Source organism: Lontra canadensis, unplaced genomic scaffold (genome assembly GCF_010015895.1).
Source record: "Lontra canadensis isolate GAN:19392208 unplaced genomic scaffold, GSC_riverotter_1.0 scaffold2, whole genome shotgun sequence".
NCBI classification, from domain to species: domain Eukaryota; kingdom Metazoa; phylum Chordata; class Mammalia; order Carnivora; family Mustelidae; genus Lontra; species Lontra canadensis.
Window position 1 is genome coordinate 9,989,741 of NW_022630996.1, and position 9,277 is coordinate 9,999,017.

The 9,277-nt window shown below is 36.7% G+C and overlaps 1 non-coding gene across 1 annotated transcript; it reads left to right on the plus strand.

Moving 5' to 3' along the window:
- The first annotated feature begins 8,466 nt into the window (after positions 1 to 8,466).
- On the plus strand, positions 8,467 to 8,572 carry LOC116878870. Its single transcript, XR_004384902.1, has one exon. It is a non-coding gene; the product is annotated as a U6 spliceosomal RNA (small nuclear RNA).
- The last annotated feature ends 705 nt before the right edge of the window (positions 8,573 to 9,277 follow it).

Below are 9,277 nucleotides of genomic sequence, written 5' to 3' on the forward strand. Positions count from 1 at the left end.
TACCAACTCCAAACACTGTTATCATGAAAACACAATAGTAGGCTCAGATTTATCTTCACCCAACTTCCAATTCACATACTTTTAATGATACAGACTGAATATTTGTTTCTCCCTCCCCCAAAATTTGTGTGTCAAAATCTATTCCCCCAATATGATGGTATTAGGAGGTGGGGCCTTTGGGAGGTAATCAGGTCATGAGGAGAGAGCCCTCATGAAAGAGATTATAAAAGAAGAATCTGGAGAGCTCCCTTCTTCCTTCTGCCATGGGAGGACACAGTGAGAAAGCAGCCATCTATGAATTGGAAAACCAGATCTTACCAGACTCCAAACTGCTGGCACCTTGATCTCAGACTTTCCTCCTTCCAGAATGTGAGAAGTAAATTTCTATTGTTTATAAGCCACATGGTCTAGGGCACTTTTTTTTTTTTTTTGTAGCAGTCTGTGAGACTAAGACATATGAAGATGCAAAGAAAGACAAGATCTAGCATGAATCACACAGACAATATCTGAAATGCCACAGTAATGTCTGCTAATGACAAGTTTAAAATTTAAGTTAAAAAGTAGTTCCTGAGGAACTTTTAGGACTCAGAGACTGCCTTAAAAGCACACTGAGTTATAACTACTCTGAACTTCTTGGATCTGTGCTCTGAGACAAAGAATCATATTAGCTTTTCTCTCTTCAGGCCCTTGGACTTTATACTGCAGAATATAAAACGCTGATACAGAAGATGAGTGTTGATGCACTGTAGCCTCAAGTGAAATGACATAACAAGACAAGAATAGAAAAAATAACGAGAAACTGAATAGCCCTTTGAGGAGCATGTGCTGGGAAAGGAAGGAAGGGGCTTGTTACAGAACACATGGAGAAAGGTGACATGTTCTGCCTGACTGCGGCCCAGTCAGAGAACTTGAGAGAATTCCATAGACTTGTACCAGATAAATGCTTGCTGGGTCCTAAAAACTGGGGTACATTTCAAGGCATTATTTGAGAAAGAATACATTCAAGGACCAGTGTGGAAAATGAGAGGGACTAAGGTTTTCCAGAAATACTATTTACTATCAAGCTTGAGTTAATTTCTTCTCCTTTAAAAATTAATAAAATAGAAGCGGTATCAAATTTGGAAAAATACTTAGTAGAGGCAAAGTCCTTATTTTGCAAAAAACGAGTATAAATTATCCAATCAGATAACAAAAGCAAGTTGTGCAAAAGATAAGTGAGCTGGAGAGGGAGATAGCTCACATGAGGAAAGACTACAAGGTCTCCTAAAATACAGTCATAGAATTGGAATCTATAAAGATATCAAAGACAGAACAAATGTTACTGAAAAGAAAATCAGTAATATGGAGGACAAACTTGAGAAGGACTTCTAGAATATAAGCCAATATATTTAAGGTACAAATGATAAGATTTATGAAGATTATTATAAAACTATGTTACATGGATATGGAAATGCACACAATCTCAGAAGGAAAACAAAACCCAAAAAATTAAAACCATAATTTACATTAGAAGAAAATGTCCTTAGATCAAGGAAAATGGGTAAAGTCTGCAAACTAGAAGAGCCAGCCCTGTACCAAGTGGAAACAAGGAAACACACATTTAGGTATAACCTGGTGGATTTTTTAAAAGTTGAAGAAAATAATGTCAGGATCCAAGCAAGAAAGATACAGTCATCTTCAAAAGAAAAAGTATCTTCAGCCGAACTCAATTACTCCACTCCCCCAAATCAGACAAAATACAATAAGTTGTTTTCTGTTGAAAATAACTGCGAATCATGGTAAGCTGTTTTCATTTGCTTAGGAAAAGGAAGGCATCTGTGATATATAAGCATTCAGAGAAATCTTTTAAAAGGATGAAATTGGTATAAAAGAATTGGTAGTGAGCATATAGACTTAAATATCTATTTTAATCATGGCATAATAATGGATATACATGCAATATGATTGTTGGAAGATACATAATATTAAAATAATGAATGACATCTACCTATAATCTCACTTAAACTAGCTATTATTGGAAACCAGGAAGAAATAAGAAAAGAACAAATTCTTTAACTTCCATGCACAAAGAGAAGTCAAAACTAATTCTTCTACATTTTGCAAAAAGAAATATATTTCAGGTTAAAAAAAAAAAGTAGGGATGCCTGGGTGGTTCAGTCACTTGAGTATCTGCCTTTGGCTCAGGTCATGATCCCAGAGTCCTGAGATCAAGTCCTGCATCAGGCTCCCTGTTCAGCAGGGAGTCTGTTTCTCCCTCTACCGCTCCCCCTGCTTGTGTGCTCTCTCTCTCTCTGGCAAATAAATAAATAAAATTTTAAAAATAGTAATAAAAGCATCCCTTGGTAGCATTTAAAACAAGATATATGAGAAAGATACATGAGAAAGATCCTATAGATTAGTATAAATAAGTTAAAAATAAGTTCCAAAAATAAATATTAATTTATCAGAAGGAAAACTCTCCTTAATTGGACTTAAAAATAAATCCCAATTGCCTTCAGTAAAACATAAAATAAAGACACATAGAATCAATGAATTAGAAGGATTACCAAAAAAATTATATTCAAGTACAAATGAAATTAGGAATGGCAATATTAGGATGGCAACAAACATATAGTAGAAGTCATATTTTAAAGAATTTAATTGATAAAATAGATATTACTTAAGACTTTATATTTATTGAACTTTAAGAGCTTATAAAAAACCATCAAAATATATGAAGTAAAGTCATAAATACTCAGAAAAGTTACCAAAACAACAATTGTACTAGTAGACCACACAATTTTTAACCTAAGATATATAAAGAAGGTTCAAAGATAAAGGAAAAAGATGGAAACAGAATAAAACTGAGTTCTTACATTAGACCATCATTTATAAGAGAACCTAATAATGAGAGCATCTAGACAATTAAGTTGTTCTGAAATTATTTTTAAGTTCTTTGGGAACACTGATGGCATGCCATGCTCTCCCCAGACATGAATGACTGTGGGTGATTTCTCTGGGGCTCAGTCCACACAAAAGCAAATGCCAGATGGGGCACCTGGGTGGCTCAGTCAGTTAAGTGTCTCTTGATTTCCCCTCCCATCATGATCTCAGGGTTGCAAGACTGAGCCCCAAGTGGGGTTCCACGCTCAACTTGGAGCCTGCTTAGGATCCTCTCTACCTCTCCCTGTGCCACTACCCCACTCCTCTAACCCTACTCACAGGTGTGCTCTATCTCACTCTCTCTCTCTAAAAAAAAAAAAAAAAAAAAGCGCAATGCTAGAAATATGTATCCAAAATGCCCACTGGTCTGACACCACAGCAAGGTGATATATTACAAACATGCTCTAGTGCTTTTTCATTATGCTAAGTGAGGGAAACCAGGCATGAAAGAGTGTCTGGTGTATGATTCCCTTTATATAAAATTCTAGAAAATGTAAATTAATCAATAGTGACAAGAGTGGGTCAGGAGCTGCCTGGGGCCAGGAGCAAAAGAAGAAGTAGGCTGCAAATGGGCACAAAGAACCTATTAAGAGTAATGGAAATACTATGTTGTGGCTAGGCTTCTGCAGACATATACATCTGTCAAAACTTATCACATTGGTATTTTATTTAAATGAATGTAGTTTATTGTATTTAAGTTACAGTTCAATGAAGTTGATTAAAAATGAAATTTTAATATAGGCAAAATAAGTAATGCTGTATATCACAAATATAATTATTAACATGTATCTTTAAATGTTGGCACACTACAAACATTTCCTCTCAAATCAGGGACATGACCAGCTATCATCCCTTAAGTTAATAATCAAGTATATCTACTGAAAATGAAGAACTGGAGAAAAAAACAAAAGGAAGTGACAAAAGTGAATCCAGCAACAACAATAACAAAATTTACAGCTTTCAAAATAATTGGATGCTAGATAAAAAGTGTTAAAACCAATTTTAATATGTTAGTAATAACCAGTTAAAAAAGAAAATGGAAGATAAATCCCATTCATCATTGATAATTGTAGCTCAAAGCATAAAAATACCAGGGAGCAGCCTTAAAAATGAAATGCAGAACCCATAAAGAAAATTACTAAACATAACTGAGAGACATAAAAGTTATCTCTAAAAACTCTATAGATATTCCAAGAGTCTAGATAAGGAATAAGTAAACCTCCACAAGTTAATTAATAATTTTAACTCAATGCCAATTAAAAGCTCCTTTGGTGCCATAAAAGGGCTTGTAACTGAATCTAGAAGATAAGTGGCTTATACCACCCAAGAAGAAAATCCTGAAAATAAAGCTTTTTTCATACCACACAGGAAAATCATGCAACTACAATCATTAGAACCATGTAGTACAAAAACTGAACAGATCAGCCAAAAACAAACCCTGGTCTATATTAGAACTTAATATACAATAAATGTGACATCAAAATAAATTAGAAGGCCAAATGGAGCTAGAACAGCAGTTAGCTATTTTTAAATGATTTAGAGTTAGGTAAAAATCCCATGTTAAACACTAAGAAATTTTACAAATGGATTAGGCAGTAAAGGTTTTAAAAAAAAAACCTAAAGCATACAAAAATCGTAAGACAATGTAGGTGAATATCTAATTTCTATAAGGAGAGTACTAAGTATTAAAACAATAGAAAAAGGGGCGCCTGGGTGGCTCAGTGGATTAAAGCCTCTGCCTTCAGCTCAGGTCATGATCCCAGGATCCTGGGATCGAGTCCCGCATCAGGCTCTCTGCTCGGCAGGGAGCCTGCTTCCTCCTCTCTCTCTGCCTGCCTCTCTGCCTACCTGTGATCTCTGTCTGTCAAATAAATAAACAAAATCTTCAAAAAAAAAAAATAGAAAAAAGTTAACTAAGAAATGGGTATATGTTTGGATACCTAGTTTTAAATTATTCTTTTCTTTATTTTTTAAATTGCAAAAATAACACAGGCTCATAACACATTTTTAAAAGTAGCACAATTAGACAAGGCAGAATGTATCCTTTGCTCCACCCCCATACCAATTCAGCATACCTCCCAGAACTAAAAACTATGTATATCTTCCCAGATTTTTTCAATATTATACAAATATTTTTAATGTGAATAAGCAATTCATTTTTTAAAAGCTTTTTTTAAATTTTTTTTAAGATTTTATTTATCAGAGAGAGAGAGAGAGAGAGAGCACAGGCAGGCAGAGTGGCAGCAGAGGCAGAGGGAGAAGCAGGCTACCCGCCAAGCAAGGAGCCCGACGTGGGACTCGATCCCAGGATGCTGGGATCATGACCTGAGCTGAAGGCAGCCGCCTAACCAACTGAACCACCCAGGCGTCCTAGCAATTCATTTTTTAAAAAATTTTTATTCTAAAATAATTACAGATTTCTAGGAAGCTGTGAAGAAATGTACAGGGAGGGCCTGTGTATGCTTAATACAGTCACCCCCAGTACAGATGACCTCTTGCAAAACTATAGTACAGGGTCAAAACCAGCAAATTGAGATTGGTACTGAGCACAGAGATTACTCATACCTCACGAGTGGTATACATGCACTTGTGTGAGCAGTTCTAGACAATTATACCCCATGTGTAGATCTGCTTAGCCACCATCAAAATCAGGAAATTTAAATATTCCATTACCACAGGCTGCTTCTGCGGTAGAACCCCATCCACATCCTCCTCCCCTCATCCTTAACCTCTAGTGACCACCGATCCACTATCCATTTTCTATTTAGAATAATTCAGCAAAGTTTTACAAGAGGAACTCAACGCTATTGATTCTTTTGAGACTAACTTTTTTTCACTCAGCATAATTTCCTGGATGTTCATCTAAGTTACTGCATATATCAGTAATTACTTATTATTGCTAACCGGTATTCCATGATATGAATGGACCAAAGTTGGTTTGACCATTCAATCATGGTAAGAAATCTGGGTAGTTTACTGCAATTGCACTACTGGGTATTTACCCCAAAGATACAGATGTAGTGAAAAGAAGGGCCATCTGTACCCCAATGTTTATAGCAGCAATGGCCATGGTCACCAAACTGTGGAAAAAAACAAGATGCCCTTCAACGGACGAATGGATAAGGAAGATGTGGTCCATATACACTATGGAGTATTATGCCTCCATCAGAAAGGATGAATACCCAACTTTTGTAGCAACATGGACGGGACTAGAAGAGATTATGCTGAGTGAAATAAGTCAAACAGAGAGAGTCAATTATCATATGGTTTCACTTATTTGTGGAGCATAACAAATAACATGGAGGACAAGGGGAGATGGAGAGGAGAAGAGAGTTGAGGGAAATTGGAAGGGGAGGTGAACCATGAGAGACTATGGACACTGAAAAACAACCTGAGGGTTTTGAAGGGGTGGGGAGGGTGGGAGGTTGGGGGAACCAGGTGGTGGGTATTGGGGAGGGCACATATTGCATGGAGCACTGGGTGTGGTACAAAAACAATGAATACTGTTACGCTGAAAAGAAATTAAAAAAAAAAAAAAGAAATCTGGGTAGTTTAAAGTTCTCAAAGATTAAGAGCAAAGTTTCTATGAACATCCATGCTCAGGTTTCTGGGTGAAAATAAGTCTTTATTTCTCTGGGATAAATTCCTGAGTACAACTGGTGGGTCATAAGGCAGTGAGCAAAAAGAAAGCTATACACAAATATGTTAATGTAATATGACTCCAAATATACATGTGTGTGTGTGTGTGTATGTGTGTGTGTGTGTGTGTGTATGTATGTGTGTGTGTGTATATATATATATATATATAGATATATATATATATTTTTTTTTTTTTTTAAGAAAAGTTGAGGGAGGGGCAGAGGGAGAGAGAGAGAGAGAGAGAGAATCTTAAGCAGGCTCCACGCCCAGCATGGAGCCCCACTGAGGGCTTGATCTCACAACCCTGAGATTATCACATGAGCCAAAATGAGGAATCCAATGCTTAACGAACTGAACCACCCAGGTGTTCCTCCAAAAATATTTTTAAAGTGTATTTCTGTATAGAAAAACAAACTTGAAAAATGTACAAAAAATAATAATTGTCAAATAAAATGTGTTAAAATTTGAGTCATTTTTCCTTTTTATACTCCTCTGTCTTGTCAGCCTTTTCTACATTAAACATGTACCCATTTTATAATCAGAGAAGTATTCATTAATAAAATGTCAAACAATTTTAGTCAGAGGCCTAATTTTCCTAACCTAGATTATGGGCTGATGTGGCAGTGGCCTACTTACGAAGTCCATCTGGGGACTGGTTGTGTGGGAGCAGGGGAGTCTCATTCCATCAATAAGTAGAAATATTTTTTCCTCATGTACAGTTTCAGGAATGAATTGTCCAATTAAAACTGAAAAGAAAGATTAGAATGAATAACAATAAAAAATAGCACTAATATTAAGATTTTCCCAGTAGAAAGTAATGGCCCCTCTTAAGGTATTTGGGGCCTATATTCTTTGGATCTGTTTCCAGAATGAGTCCCTGTGTATGTTGCACTGCTAGAGAGAGCTAGAAATAAGTTAAGAGCCACACTTGCCCGCTAACTGGAAATTGAGTCATTCAAAGATTGGTAGCCTGTTCTATAAATGTCCTTTAACTGCCAGAGAGGTACAATGGGCTCACAGTTAAAAAAAAAAAATTCATATGCAAATTATACCATGATGAAACCTTAAAGCACATTTCAAAGTATTAAAAGTTCAAGCCTCATTAACATCATAATTGCACTCAATAATTACTTAGCTTAGCAATTAAAACAAACTTCAGACCATATCGAATTGTTGTCTTTGAATATAGATCAGATTGACCATCAGGACACTTTTTGCATTTGAAAATAGGGGCCATTAGTAGTTAAGCTCGGCCAATAAACATAAACTCGATCTGCCTGAGCAAACTGGGTTGCATGATTGACTGCTCTATGGTATGATGAAATTCGCATGTGGCCACATTCCAAAAAGGGTTCACCATCCTATAAAACTTGGGTTTACATGAAGTTAATAAATAATTATTATTAATTTTTAAAATATTTCATAGTTATTTTTTAAATATTTTATAATTATAAATATAAAATAAATATATCATTAATTTTTTAAGGCTTTAATTATTAAGGAGAAATCCTTAACAATGATATAGTACTTCATTACCATATAAACATCACTGCCTAGATTTTTTTTTTTTTTACTCTAATAAGTATTCATAAGTATTCAAAAATGCTATGATTTTGAACTGAAAACTTTGGGTCTAGGGCACACACAGGAAGCTGAGCAAGCATACCCATGTTAAGTTTAAGGCAGTTTAAAAAGAGAGCTGTTTTGGGGCGCCTGGGTGGCTCAGTGGGTTACGCCTCTGCCGTCAGCTCAGGTCGTGATCTCAGGGTCCTAGGATCAAGCCCCGCATCAGGCTCTCTGCTCAGCGGGGAGCCTGCTTCCCCCTCTCTCTCTACCTGCCTCTCTGCCTACTTGTGATCTCTCTAAATAAATAAATAAAATTTTTAAAAAATATATCTATATAGTGCTCCCTTCTGGAGCACACCGCTAAAAAAATTAGACAATACAGAGAAGATTAGTGTGGCCCCCACACAAGGATGACATGCAAAAAGATATCCATTTAGAAATGGTTCCTGTGTCGTTCTTCTTGGGTGATTTACCCTTCATGGACCTTCACCATGTTTTTCCTCCAACATTCAATTCTATCACCAGACCCTGAAGTTACTCTAAACTCCAAAATACTGCATTTCAGTACTGTCTGTCATACACACGCATACTCCAGGCCCCTTACTCCCTCAGACCCTCTCCTTCTGCCTTCAAGGTTTTGAGCATATCTTTCCTTCAAATCATTAGTTCCTCTCGATTTTCCATCCATCTATGAGCCCTCTGGTATACACACTAGGTGGGGTAGTTAACGCTAGCTACTATGCTGGATAATTCCAGCAGCTCAGTGACTTGATACAATCGAAGGTCCTTTCTTGCTCACTCAACAGCCAATGCAGTTTGGACAGTTCCCTTTGGCAGAAATTCTAGGATTCAGAGGCCTTGCGTGCTAAATATATGACCTCTGATATCTTCCAGAAGGAGGAAGTGGAAAGCCAAAGCTTTGCTGGAGACATTTTTAAGGGCCAGAACAAAAGGGGATTTATATCACTTGTACTCAAGCTTCCCTGGCCAGACCTGAGAAATAGGACCCTCACTTCAAGCGAGGCCAGGAAATGCAGGCTTCCTGTGTGTTCAGGAAGAGGAAATGAGACTGGTGAGCATCGCGTAAATGTCTGTCATTATATAACTTTAACATTACACACATTGAACTCTCCCGCTATTTGTCTTTCTC